This window comes from Pongo pygmaeus, chromosome 12, assembly GCF_028885625.2.
Source record: "Pongo pygmaeus isolate AG05252 chromosome 12, NHGRI_mPonPyg2-v2.0_pri, whole genome shotgun sequence".
In the NCBI taxonomy this organism is placed as follows: Eukaryota; Metazoa; Chordata; class Mammalia; order Primates; family Hominidae; genus Pongo; species Pongo pygmaeus.
Window position 1 is genome coordinate 23,081,676 of NC_072385.2, and position 12,168 is coordinate 23,093,843.

At 44.1% G+C, this 12,168-nt stretch overlaps 1 pseudogene; it reads right to left on the minus strand.

Annotated features, from left to right (window-relative positions):
* Positions 1 to 7,719: 7,719 nt before the first annotated feature.
* LOC129030709 (protein fem-1 homolog A-like) lies at positions 7,720 to 9,717 on the minus strand (annotated as a pseudogene).
* Positions 9,718 to 12,168: the final 2,451 nt, after the last annotated feature.

Sequence of the window (12,168 nt, forward strand, 5' to 3'; positions counted from 1 at the left end):
ATTGAGTAAATTGTAAACTTGGATCTCAAGTCCAGTTCCTCTAGTTCTCTCAGAACTATCTCCCTTTATTTCAAAGTTCATGGATTGATTTTTGGTTTTCCTAACATGTACCGCTGTATTTTAAATGTACACATCACCAGGGCATTATTTTTTCTTGTTCTCTTACTATTGGAACATACACTTAACCCCTTCTGACAATCTAGCCATTGTAAACCTCCCAGGTTTATCAACTGTCATCTTCCAAGTACTCACAGTGCCAATTTCTGATATTACAATGGCCTCAGATTTTGTCCTTTGCATTTTTTTGAAAATAAATTACAGTGTCTATTTACATGGATAAAGAGTGACCACTGTCTTTGGCTGGTTCCTGTTGATAATAAGACCAAGGCAGGGGCCTTCACTGAATTCCCACATGTGCTTGGTTGCAAGCCACACTCAGGTGACAGACAGTCTTGCAGTTGGTGCTGTTGGTCACATGAAGACTGGGAAAGAAAGTGCATCGGATCAAAATAAACTTATTTCTCTTGCAAAACATAACAACTCGAGGCACATACACTGTGAATATTGGGTCAGAAGCATTATCTTAATATTGAAAAACTAGTATATAATTATCAAGAACAGAAATGTAAAAAACATAAACAGCTTGATGATAGAATTGGTACACGTTTATTATTAGAAATTCTATTTGAAATCCAGAGAAGAGTAACTCAATGGAGAAAAACATATCAGATATTAGATGACAAAGAATATTAGAAAATTTTGACTTCTTTTTCCAATTGAATTTAACAATGTTTTACTCCATAGTTGATGATTGATTTGCCTCTGCCAGGAGGTAAATTCTCAGAGATATTCTTTCTGCCATTGTTGCCAATTTGTGACACAGCTAGCGTAGGATTTATATGCTGTTCTGGTCAATATCCTTCAGAAATGCCCAGCAGAACACAGGGACACATATTCTCCTTCAACAAACACTCACAAAATGTGAAATCAGACTTCTGTTGGTACAGAGTCAGCTGAAGGGCTTGTTATGAGGCCTCATTCAGTGTGAGGCAAAGGTCGTGAAGTTTGCATTTAAGTTTTTAAAAAGTTATGTATAAAGAGTGGCCATCATGATGATTAAACACATTGTATTTTGCCCTTATGAAATGTGATCAAAAATCACAAACTTCAATGACAATAAGTAATTGGTCTTACTTCGTCTGCTCATACTGAAAAAACTGAGTCTTGTCCTATGCAACAGGGCTGGAGCAGTTGGAACATGCATCAGTTGGAACATGTTTAGAAGCTAATGGATAGCGTTGGTTTACATTTCATATAAGATAGAGTAAATTAAGGACACCTTTCTAGTGTCTTCAGATATTCAAACAAGTAAATATTTCATATATCTGAGTTTGCTCCATTATTTGTCAAACACATTTTCATTTTGATAAAAATGTCTCAAAAATGCCTTAATAATGTGTGCTTTGGTGAGGGAAATTTGGAAATAACGAATGTGAGCTAATCCTCTCTTTGTGACTGAAGGGTCCTCACTTGAAATCATCACCTTTGGAGCTGTGCTTCTATAATGTGATGCTCACTGGGTTTTTGAGATATAATGCCTGTCCCTAAACTGAATTGCCCCAAACTGCTTTATAGTTGTTGATTTCACTACCAGTGTCCTCTCCTTCACTCTTATTTTGTATTTCAGTGTACCAAACTTACAAGGTTTTTGTTGGTTTTGTTACCAACAGAAACATCAGGTGAATTAAAAGATACCAAGATAAGTACTCATCAAACTAAAAAGTAAATGCAATTAGATGTTACTTTTGCCAGAGGGTGGGTGGGCAAATTTAGCATAATGCATTGCATTAGTTGTCAGTATGGAGCATGCTTCAGAGTCATCTGGAGGGCTTGTTAAAATGCAGGTTGTTGGGTTTCACCCCAGAGCTTCTGATTCAGCAGATCTTGGGTGAGGCCTGAGAATGTGCATTTCTAGCAGTTGTCCAGTGGATGCTGCCCATCTGAGGACTACACATTGAGAGCTACTTGCTGCAGAGAAAAGTGGAATGGGGAGAGTTTAAAGAATCGGGGAGAGTTTAAAGAATCAGTGAGAATTTAAGGTTTCAGGAAATGTTTGGAAGTCTGCAAGTAGAAAAAGGGGAATGTTAATTTTCTCTTCACATATTGGGCATTACATTTATGGAACTCTAACACAAAGAGGGAGAGCTGTGGGAAAAAATCAAGGGATTTGCATAAAATGATAGATTAGAGTTACATGTTAGTTCACAAAATGATTTTGGGAAGATATGTTAAATAATCTCAACATTATAAACTGACACCATGTCGGGCAACCTCGCTCTCCAAAATCCTCTCATGTTGCCTTTGCACTAGGCTGGCCTGGATGGAGCCTTGGTTGGACCCCATGTGGCATTCCTAATGTCTCTATATTCTAACCCATTGGTTGCCAATAAAGTGTTTTGCCAACAGATTTTGTTCTGAGATAGTGCACAGCGCTGAAGAGAAAATAACTTTGCAAATCCAGTGATTTCATGGGCCACTAGGCTCTCTGGATTCTCTATTACCCAGTTTATCTTTTGTTCATTTAATCCATCACAAACAACATTGAATTAGTTTGTTGGACAATTAGGTAAGATATTAAACTAATGATATACATAGAAATATGTCAAGTCATTATTTTAAGAATACATCTGTAAGACATAGTTGGAGAAGGCTTTTTCTTGTGAACCCTGTAAAGGCTTTTCCCCACAACTCTAATAGTTCAACAGGTACCAACTTTTATAAATAATACTTCTTTTTCAGAGGTGTTCACAAGTGGGAAAAGAATTTTCTATAATGGATGTTTAAAAAAATCAGTTCCAAGGAAATTAATTCTTGTAAACCTCCCATAATAAACATCAGGAAATTAAATTGGTGTTTGTTTGTTAGTAGAATGAACATACCCAAGGAAATCCAAGATTGCAAATGTTTTAGCTTACACCTAGTTTCTAGTCTCTGAAAGACCCATCCTTCCTGAGCTATGGCCACCTACAGCCCTCCTGAAGCTTAACCATTGCCTTGAATTTCAGCGTGAATCCTGCAATGATGCTAAGGAGATTTACATGACTACCTGTCTGCCAGCTGTGGTTTCATCATTTTTCTTTGTCTCTGAGCTAATGCAGAGACAATACCATCATTCTGGTAAGTGGATCTCAGTCTGTTCCTTAGTCTCCTGCTCTCCCAGCACCCAAGTCTGATTTCTGAGCTTCAGCTTGATCTTTTTTTGTTACCTGTCATCGTCCTCAGGAAGGGGTTCCCCAGTTCTGGATCCTGGACCATTGTCTTGGACCCTCCTCTGAAATGACAAATATTCCTAATTCCAATTTGCTATCTTTCTTGTAAGGATAAATTGTCTCATACTGCATCCATCTGTTTGGACAGGTCAACACTTCATTTGCAACCCTTCGTGGATATCTACTTACCTGCACTACAACCTGCTATCACTCGATCTTGTTGGACACACTACTGTAGTGTGCTTTACGTCTGTGATGGAATCCATCCACCCAGATCCTATTCAGTAATGGAGCCTTTTCTCAAATCCCAGCCCTTTCTCATCCAAGCTACATGACAATAAGTAGTTGCTCTTACTTGGTCTGTTCATTCTGAGAAAACTGAGTCCTGACTGAGTGGAGTTTCATAAGGACTGAGTTCTTATGGAACCATATTTTCCATGGGAGTGATGGACATGAACAAGGTACAATTTCTCTCTTGAAGAAACTCATTCTTTTTTTTTTTTTTTTTTTTTTGAGACAGTCTCACTCTCTCACCCAGGATGGAGTGCAGTGACATAATCTTGGCTCACGGCAACCTCTGTCTCCTGGGCTCAAGCGATTCTCCTGCCTCAGCCTCCTGAGTAGCTGGGATTACAAAATTAGCCTGTCACCATGTCAAACTAAGTTTTTTTTAAGTTTTAGTAGAGACAGGGTTTTGCCATATTGGCCAGGCGGGCCTCCAACTCCTCGAGTGATCCGTCCACCTCAGCCTCACAAAGTGCTGGGAGTACAGGCATGAGCCACCACACCTGGCTCATTTTTGATGACAGAGCAAACAAGCAAACAATTGAAATGCAGGTTGAGTATTCCTTATCCAAAATTCTCAGGACAAGATGTGTTTTGGTTTTTTAAAAAATTTTTCAATATTTGCGTTAAAATTACTGGTTGACACCCCAAATTCAAAAATCTGAAATCTAAAAAGCTTTAATGAGCATTTCCTTTTGAGCATGACCTTTGAACATTGTGTCAGCATTCAAAAAATGTGAATTTCAGATTTTTGGATTAGGAATGCTCAACCTACACAACACTTTAACCATACATTCTGAGAACCTTTCTCAAAAGTGTATACTAGAAGAGGTCAGAAAATTGTCCTTCCATAAACATTCATGCTATCATTTGCTCAAACCCCACTGTGTTTCAGGCATTTTGTTAATACATCGGGAATGGACCCAGAGGGCCTTTCTGAGAATTGTGAGTTAGACTCAGATACTCGCTCAGGCCCAGAGCATCCATGACCTTTTGCCTTCAAATACCAATGATAATTTGTCTTGTGGTCCTAAGATGTTAATTGGAGCTGCTTATAATAGACAGCCTCTGAAACTCTCTTCTCTCCCCGGTAGCCCCAGATGTTCTACCCTGGACCCTGATGACATTAGGTTGGGGGATTGTAAGTGCAGTCACTTTGTTGCCAGGTCCACTTTCTTTCCAGAACCTCTGAATCAAATGTCAGCCTGTTTTCATTGTTCCCTACCTGATTAGCTAGAGCTGGATATACTGAAGGAATGAAAGTTTTCTGAGCTGACTGCACTGATAAACCTAGAAGGAGACCATAGTGATAAATGCTTCATAATTTTCAGAAGTCAGCATTAATTGCTGAGTAGCAGAGTGGACTTAAATTTGTGTTTTCAGTGGAAATGATCACCGTGATGTCCTTACTGCCTCCTAACTCAGGAAAGGAACAACTGGCTGGCCCCTGGAACACCCTGCGTGACTGGTGATTGCCCATGGACTTCTAAAACACTCTTTACTCTGAGATGTGAATGTTGCCCATGGCCTTCAGCTGGTGGATGATATCTGGGCCTGAGATGACAGTATCAGGTATTTCTGAAGACATCCTAGGGAAATGTGGGGATTGCCATGGTGCTTCTGAGCTTACCTCTAGAACAGACACTTTGATAAGTGCTTTTGCTTCTTTCTCTGAATTCTAAATCAGCCCTAGAATGCTGGATGATAATTCTGAAACAAGCCCTACCCAGTCAATTTTCTTGAAGTTTCATGAGGATTCTGAAGAGTGGTGACAGGTGTTGGACTACAACAAGGGAGGAAGGCCGAGGTGAGGAGAGCACTCAGAGACAGTGGGTGGACAGACGTCATCCAGAGACTTGCAGAAAATAGGACCAAAGCCATGGCCCCCGACAGGAGTGGCAATCCTAAGTGCAGTTTTAGTTGCACTTTTGAGATAATGAAAGTACAACATCAGTCACTTAACCTCTTTTAACATCAGTTTATTAATCTGCAAAACATTGACGTGCTACCTCACAGCATTCTTCACATACAATAAGAAACAGCATGTTAAACTAAACAAAGTTTAAGAAGTGATGCAAATATACTATTAGGGTAGATTGTAGATTACAGTTCTATCACTTATCTCTTTCTTATTTTCTGAGAAGCTCTTATGAACATTGATTTAATTATTTCTTTTCCTTCTTTATTTATGAGCATACATGTCTCATTCAAGATTTAAAATATCACCTGGAAATTAACAAGGGGTTTCACAAATATAGTCGTATTCCTTATTTGTTCACAATATTTTGTCCCAAAATGTTGCTTTTAAAGAAATAAAAGAACTACTTATAAAATTGTGGTAGAGTCAAGGCCGACTATAAACAAATGCTCACCAGCCAACAGAAGAAATCTATCCTGCAATATGGGTGACTTTCCCAGTGTACCATGATAGTTCCTTAAAGCTTTCATGAATTATTCCATAAACCTGTATTTAGAGACTTTTTTTTTGGATATCTTTTTAATGACTTAAACACCAGCGCGGAGACTTGCGATGTAAACAGCCTCATTTCTGTGCCCTGTGCTTTGGGAGGGACAGGGATGCCATTTCCCACCTTGGCTGAGATAAAACTTGTCTTGTAAATTAATAAATAATTTCCTAACTAAGACGGCAAAAAAAGAAAAAAAATCCAAACGAGACCTAGTTTCCATCCAGGGACAGGATGTTTCTGGACACCCCCAGTCGCTGCTCCTCCTAAGGGCCTGGCTGTGGCTACTGCAGGGAGGATGTAGTGAGAATGGCTTCCCTTCTGCTGTTTGCTGCTGTCTACACTGGCCAAGAACCTGCTCCCATCTGTCCGGGCTGATGGAGTCTCGCTCTTGAGAAAAATCTTGCTGGGGCAGGTGCTCTGGCAGTCCCAGCACCTTACCCTGAGTCATGGGAACTTGAAACTTTGTCCAAACCTTGGCTGGAAGGCTGGTCTTGGCACTGAACGTCTTAGCTAGTGGATTTATCACATTAAGACTGTACCTGGGCCTTTTTCATGATGACTTGGGTCCCAATCCTCAGAGCAGCTGAAAAAACAGCTAGCGCCATCTGTGGATGCACCCACAATGAAATCAGAGGCCACGTGAGGTTTGCAAGGTGGAGTGGCCTGTAGTTTTAACTCGGGCACTATGGCAATGCTGACCCAAACCAACTGTACCAGTTCTTGCTGGGTGGCAAAGTGTTGTCAGGCTTTGTGGTCACTCCTGATTTCTGTTTGGAAGCACAGTTCTCTTTCTAATGAGAATGGAAAATTAGAAAGTCCTGTAAAATCGGAAAGCCTGTAAAAGGCTGTAGAGTGGAGATGTATAAAAATGTACGCTCACCCATGTTTCAGGGGTCGACACCATGGAATTTTATCTCGCTCACCAAATTCCTCACACATACAGCTCACTTCCTGTGGCCTCAGCCATCTCAGGCACCACAAAATCCTCACTGCTTGAAATTCACCTATGGAGTCCAACAAACAACTTTCTTAAAAAAAAAAAGGCAGTAAAATCTCAGAAGTTCTGTGCAATGCTTGCAACCTGCCCACTTATTAAATAAACAGAACACCAAACTAACCAAAAGCTATGCAAGTGGCAGGCTGCCCTGAGCAGAGCCCTGCCTGTCTGACAGGGACTACGGTGGCACGGGAGCAGGGCGTGATCATGCTGGAAGAAATGAGAGGTGGTCTCATTCCCTGACTTTCAAACTCTCATCTCGGGAGCCCCCAGTCCTAACACTGTATTCAGCAGCTGGAGTTACCTGGCCATGTAAAAGGACAAGGGAAGGCAGACCGTCCTCAACTTCTTCCTGTGTTTCTAGCAGGGAAGGAACGCAATGGCTTCAGTCCCTCCGCCTCTAGGTAACAAGGCAAAGGCCTCCCTAACGCAGGCAGACAGGATGTGGGGAAGGTCTTATGTCTTTTCCTAACTCAGAATTTCTAAGTCAGTGGGCTCCCAGAGAAAGACTGTCCTCTTAGCACGTGACCCTGAAGGTTTCTAGCACCGACCCTGTCTTCAGGTAACGCGGATGGGAGGCAGAACCCTTCTCCTGATTGGTGCCTGAAGGAGGCAAGAACGAGCATCTGTTATGCCCCAGCGCGATTTCCCCCGTCTCAGCAGGAGAGGGGAGAGGTGAGGGTGCAGATGTTCTGGGCAGGTCAGTGCAGTTCGACGAATGCCTCCAGATCTTCCGGGATGAAGCCCTTGTAAGGGAACTTGTTCTTATCCAGGGCCCGGGCCGCAAGGCACTGCAGGGTCACGTAGTTGAAGGGCTGCATGGTACCCTGGCCAGCAGCTTCTCTGCCAGCAACTCGTAGGCCGTCTTCTTGAAGGCGTTGGTGGCATCCGTGTGGGCCCCTGCTTCAATCAGGGCATTCACGATGGCCGGGCAGTTGTTCTGGGCTGCTATGTGTAGCGGGGTGTTGTTGTCAAAATCCCTGCTGTCCCGGTCCACCCCGCAGTCGAACAGCACTTTGACCACGTGCAAGGAGGGGAATCTGCCCACGGGGTAGCGGCCCACGTTTGTGTTGTCCTTGTCCACAGCCATGTGCCGAGGGGTGAAGCCGTTCTTGCCCCTGGGTGCGCACTTGAGCAGGCGGTAGATGGTCTGGTGCTTCAGGTGCTCCTGGCTGGGGGTGCACTCCACTTTCTCCAGCAGGTAGAGCAGGTGGAGGATGAAGGCCAGCGCCTTGTTGAACTGGGCCGAGTCTCTGGGCTCCCTGAGCAGCTGCAGGGCCCATTCCACTTCCCGCACCCCTTTGGTGAGGACCCCCATGAGGTCTGCGAAGCCGATTTGGGTGCCCAGGCTGCCTTTGGCAGCCCGGTCTTGCAGCACGTAGGAGAAGAGTTCAGCGAAGGAGAGGGAGCTGCTGGCGGTCATGGGGCTCAGAGGCTCCAGGTTGCTCTGTTCCATGTCCAGGGCGTACTTCCACAAGCGGATGTAGCACTCGATATTGCCCGAGTCGGCGTACACGGCGCCCCTGTAACTGATACAATAGGAAGTGTCGGGGTGCGAGGGACTGAGGATGCGCTCCCGGATCAACAGGGCCTGCATACGCATCTCATCGGGGTCGGTGATCAGCGCCTCCAGCTCCTCGGTGGTGTTGACCTCCCTGGAATAGTCATAGGCCAGGACCAGCTGTGGGGGCTCCGGTTTGGGCAGGTACTCGCCCCGCTGGTGACGCAGCTCCATGGCCCGCCTCCGGTGTTTAAGGGCCCCAAGCAGATCTCGTTTCTTATCCACAGAGGTAGAGCCCAGCAATTCCAAGGCTTCCACGGTAGCTTCCCGGCTGGTGGGACAGCAGCTTTGGTAAGATTCCCTGTTCAGTGCCTCAGGGGAGAAGCTGCAGCACGGAGCCCCCTGAGGCTGCGCACACCCCTGGCTGGTGGAGGAGCCTTCTTGGGGCAGCCCAGGCTGAGCCTCTCCCCCTGTGAACTGCTCCTGGCCGGGCTGCTCCTGGATGAGGTACTCCACGATGTTGGTGTGGCTCGTCACGCTGGCCGGGAGCAACCGGGTCATGCCGTAGCCATCACGTTCCATGCGGGCCTTGCACCCCAGCAGCAGCTGCAGGATCTCCAGGCTGCTGGACTCGGCACAGTCGTGCAGGGCCGTGTTGCCCTTGGCGCTGCGCCAGTTCACCTGGGCGCCCTGCTCCAGCAGGTAGCGGGCGATCTCACCACGGCCCTTGTAGCATGAGATCATGAGGCACGTGTGGCCGTGCCGGTTGGCCACCTCCTGGTTGGCCTGGTGCTCGCCGACCAGGTAGCGCACCACCTCCAGGTGGCCCTCGAAGCAGGCGGCGCGGAGGGGCGTGGAGTTGGTGCGCGCGGTGGTGCGGTTCACAGAGGCCCCGCGGCGCAGCAGGCTCCGCACCAAGTCCAGGTGGCCGGCGCCCACAGCGGTGGCGCGCCCTCGATGGTCTCGCCATCGAAGTGCACCGAGCCACCGGCCTCCACGCTGGCGCCGCACCGGTCCACCAGGTACTCCACCACGTCCAGGTGGCCGTAGCGGGCGGCGATGAGCAGCGGCGTCCCCCCGCCGGCACCTAGCCAGTCAGCTCGTCCCCTTCCTCCCGGCTCCGGCGGTGAGCAGCTTCTGGAGCAGCTGCAGCTTGCAGTCATGGGCGGCGTTGTACACGGCGGTGCGGAGGTCCATGGTTCCGGCCTCCGCCAGGCCATGAGCAGGCCGCAGAGGGAGGGGAGACAGAGGATCAGAGCCCAGACGGGCGGGAGCCAACCTTCACCGTCTCCCTCGCAGCCATCTTAGGGTGTCTAGAGACTTTTAAATATGCAGATTATTGACCTGAGAAACCATTTTGTCTCCAAAGGAACATTTGCAGGCTGTCATGCAAATCTGCACTTGAGCAACTTTCACATTATGATCTTAGTGAATTCTTGACCAGATAGACTTGAACAGCTGCCACCCATGCTTGGTAAGTCCCTTTACTCGAGAGGAGAAAATAGCTCATTTGTTTGCAATTCTTTCCTGAAAGTACATAAGAGCAATTTTCTACATTGTGAACTGGTATCAGAGCAACATTTTCCCTGAAAGACCATAGCTCATTATACTATTTAGGAACAAACAAACAAAAACATATACAAACATTTTTTGGGGGGTTTTATAATTTGTGCCCAGAAGGGACAAGTTTCTTTTCAGATTAAGTTTTAAAAAATGTTCCTTTATTCAAGCTGACATGGAGCTTATAACTGAGAAAACCTCCCTCTGAAATTAGAATGCCTTACATTTGTATAACATTTTATACTTTTCAAAGTGCTTTCAGGCACATTATTTCATTTGATCTTCAAAACAGCTCAGTGAGGCAGGTAAAGTGGCTGTTTTTATTCCTTACTTTTTAGATAAGGAAATAGGTTCAGACTACAGATATTATCTGAGTATCTACTAACTTCGTTGTATTGTGCTAGGTGTCATAGAGGATAAAATAACATGTATTCCTAAAAGAAGAATCTTGGTTTTAGATAAGACATAACAACACAAAGCTAAATAATACATAAATGTACAATATGGTCAAAAGATGACAAAAGACAATATATGGTCAAAGTATTAGAAGCACAAGCAAACTGTGTTCTGGCAGATTAAGGGAGACTTCTTAAAGCAGGTGCCACCCGAATATATATGCCTGGAAGGAGGTTTGGAATTTGTGAAATATTTACTCTTTGGCATCAAAATCACCTTCTCATATAACCTTAGAATATAAGAGATTTTGGCACTCATCTAGTTTGTTCTGATACTCGATGTTGGCACTCCCTATGGCCCCCTAAGCAAAGATGTTGAAATAGCTATGAGTCTTAACAGTTCTATCTGTATGCAGCTGCAATCTCCGTTTCTATAATTCCACCCTTCGTTGACCAGAGTAAAACAAGACTAATCTATTTTCTCTTTCTAAGGAAAGCCTGTAATATGTCTGTAGTCAGCATGATAGCTTGATCTGCCTTTAGTCTTTTCTTCTTTTCATTTAATCTTAAAGCTTCTGGAGATACAGCCATTATTTTACTGCTGGGCCCCTATTTTATTTATCCAAATTATCTATAACTTTGGCCATCCTGAATTGATACACTATTGTAGATATGCAGATTTGAATGAGGCTCTAAAAACTATTGTTATCTTTTTAATTCACTGCCAGCATGTCTGTTAATACTGCTAGTTGTGAACATTTCTCAATATAAAGTAACCTTTGTGTAAAAGTTGCATAATTAATATGCCTGGAATGAGTTATGAATGTCTTCCTAAAGAACAAAGGCCACCTTCATTGTGATGGCTTTTTTCTTTTTCTTTTGTATTTGTGTTAAGCCATTCATGATCTATGCATGCCTGCACAGATGATACTTGCTTAAGGAACTAACACCAAAGCTCTAATATAGTGATAATCTTTGGTATATTTTTTCTCATTTTTATTACTGGGAAAGTAAAAATTAATCACTCATGTAAATTAATAATCCATTACTGACCTCTGGTGTGTAATGATGAAATTGCTTACTGGATGAACTAGTGGATGCTTGGGAAGGGTTTTATGTTTTAATATAAGAACATCTTTCTCCAAGCAAACAAGTTTCCTAGGCTATAATTACAAATGTGGAAATTGGGAAACGTAAAACTAAACTAACTGAATGTAGAGAATGTAACTACGGTAGTTTATTTTATTTTATTATTATTATACTTTAAGTTTTAGGGTACATGTGCACAATGTGCAGGTTAGTTACATATGTATACATGTGCCATGCTGGTGTGCTGCACCCATTAACTCGTCATTTAGCATTAGGTATATCTCCTAACACTATACCTCCCACCTCCCCCCACCCCACAACAGTCCCCACAGTGTGATGTTCCCCTTCCTGTGTCCGTGTGTTCTCATTGTTCAATTCCCACCTATGAGTGAGAATATGCTGTGTTTGGTTTTTTGTCCTTGTGATAGTTTACTGAGAATGATGATTTCCAATTTCATCCATGTCCCTACAAAGGACATGAACTCATCATTTTTTATGGCTGCATAGTATTCCATGGTGTGTATGTGCCACATTTTCTTAATCCAGTCTATCATTGATGGACATTTGGGTTGGTTCCAAGTCTTTGCTATTGTGAATGGTGCCG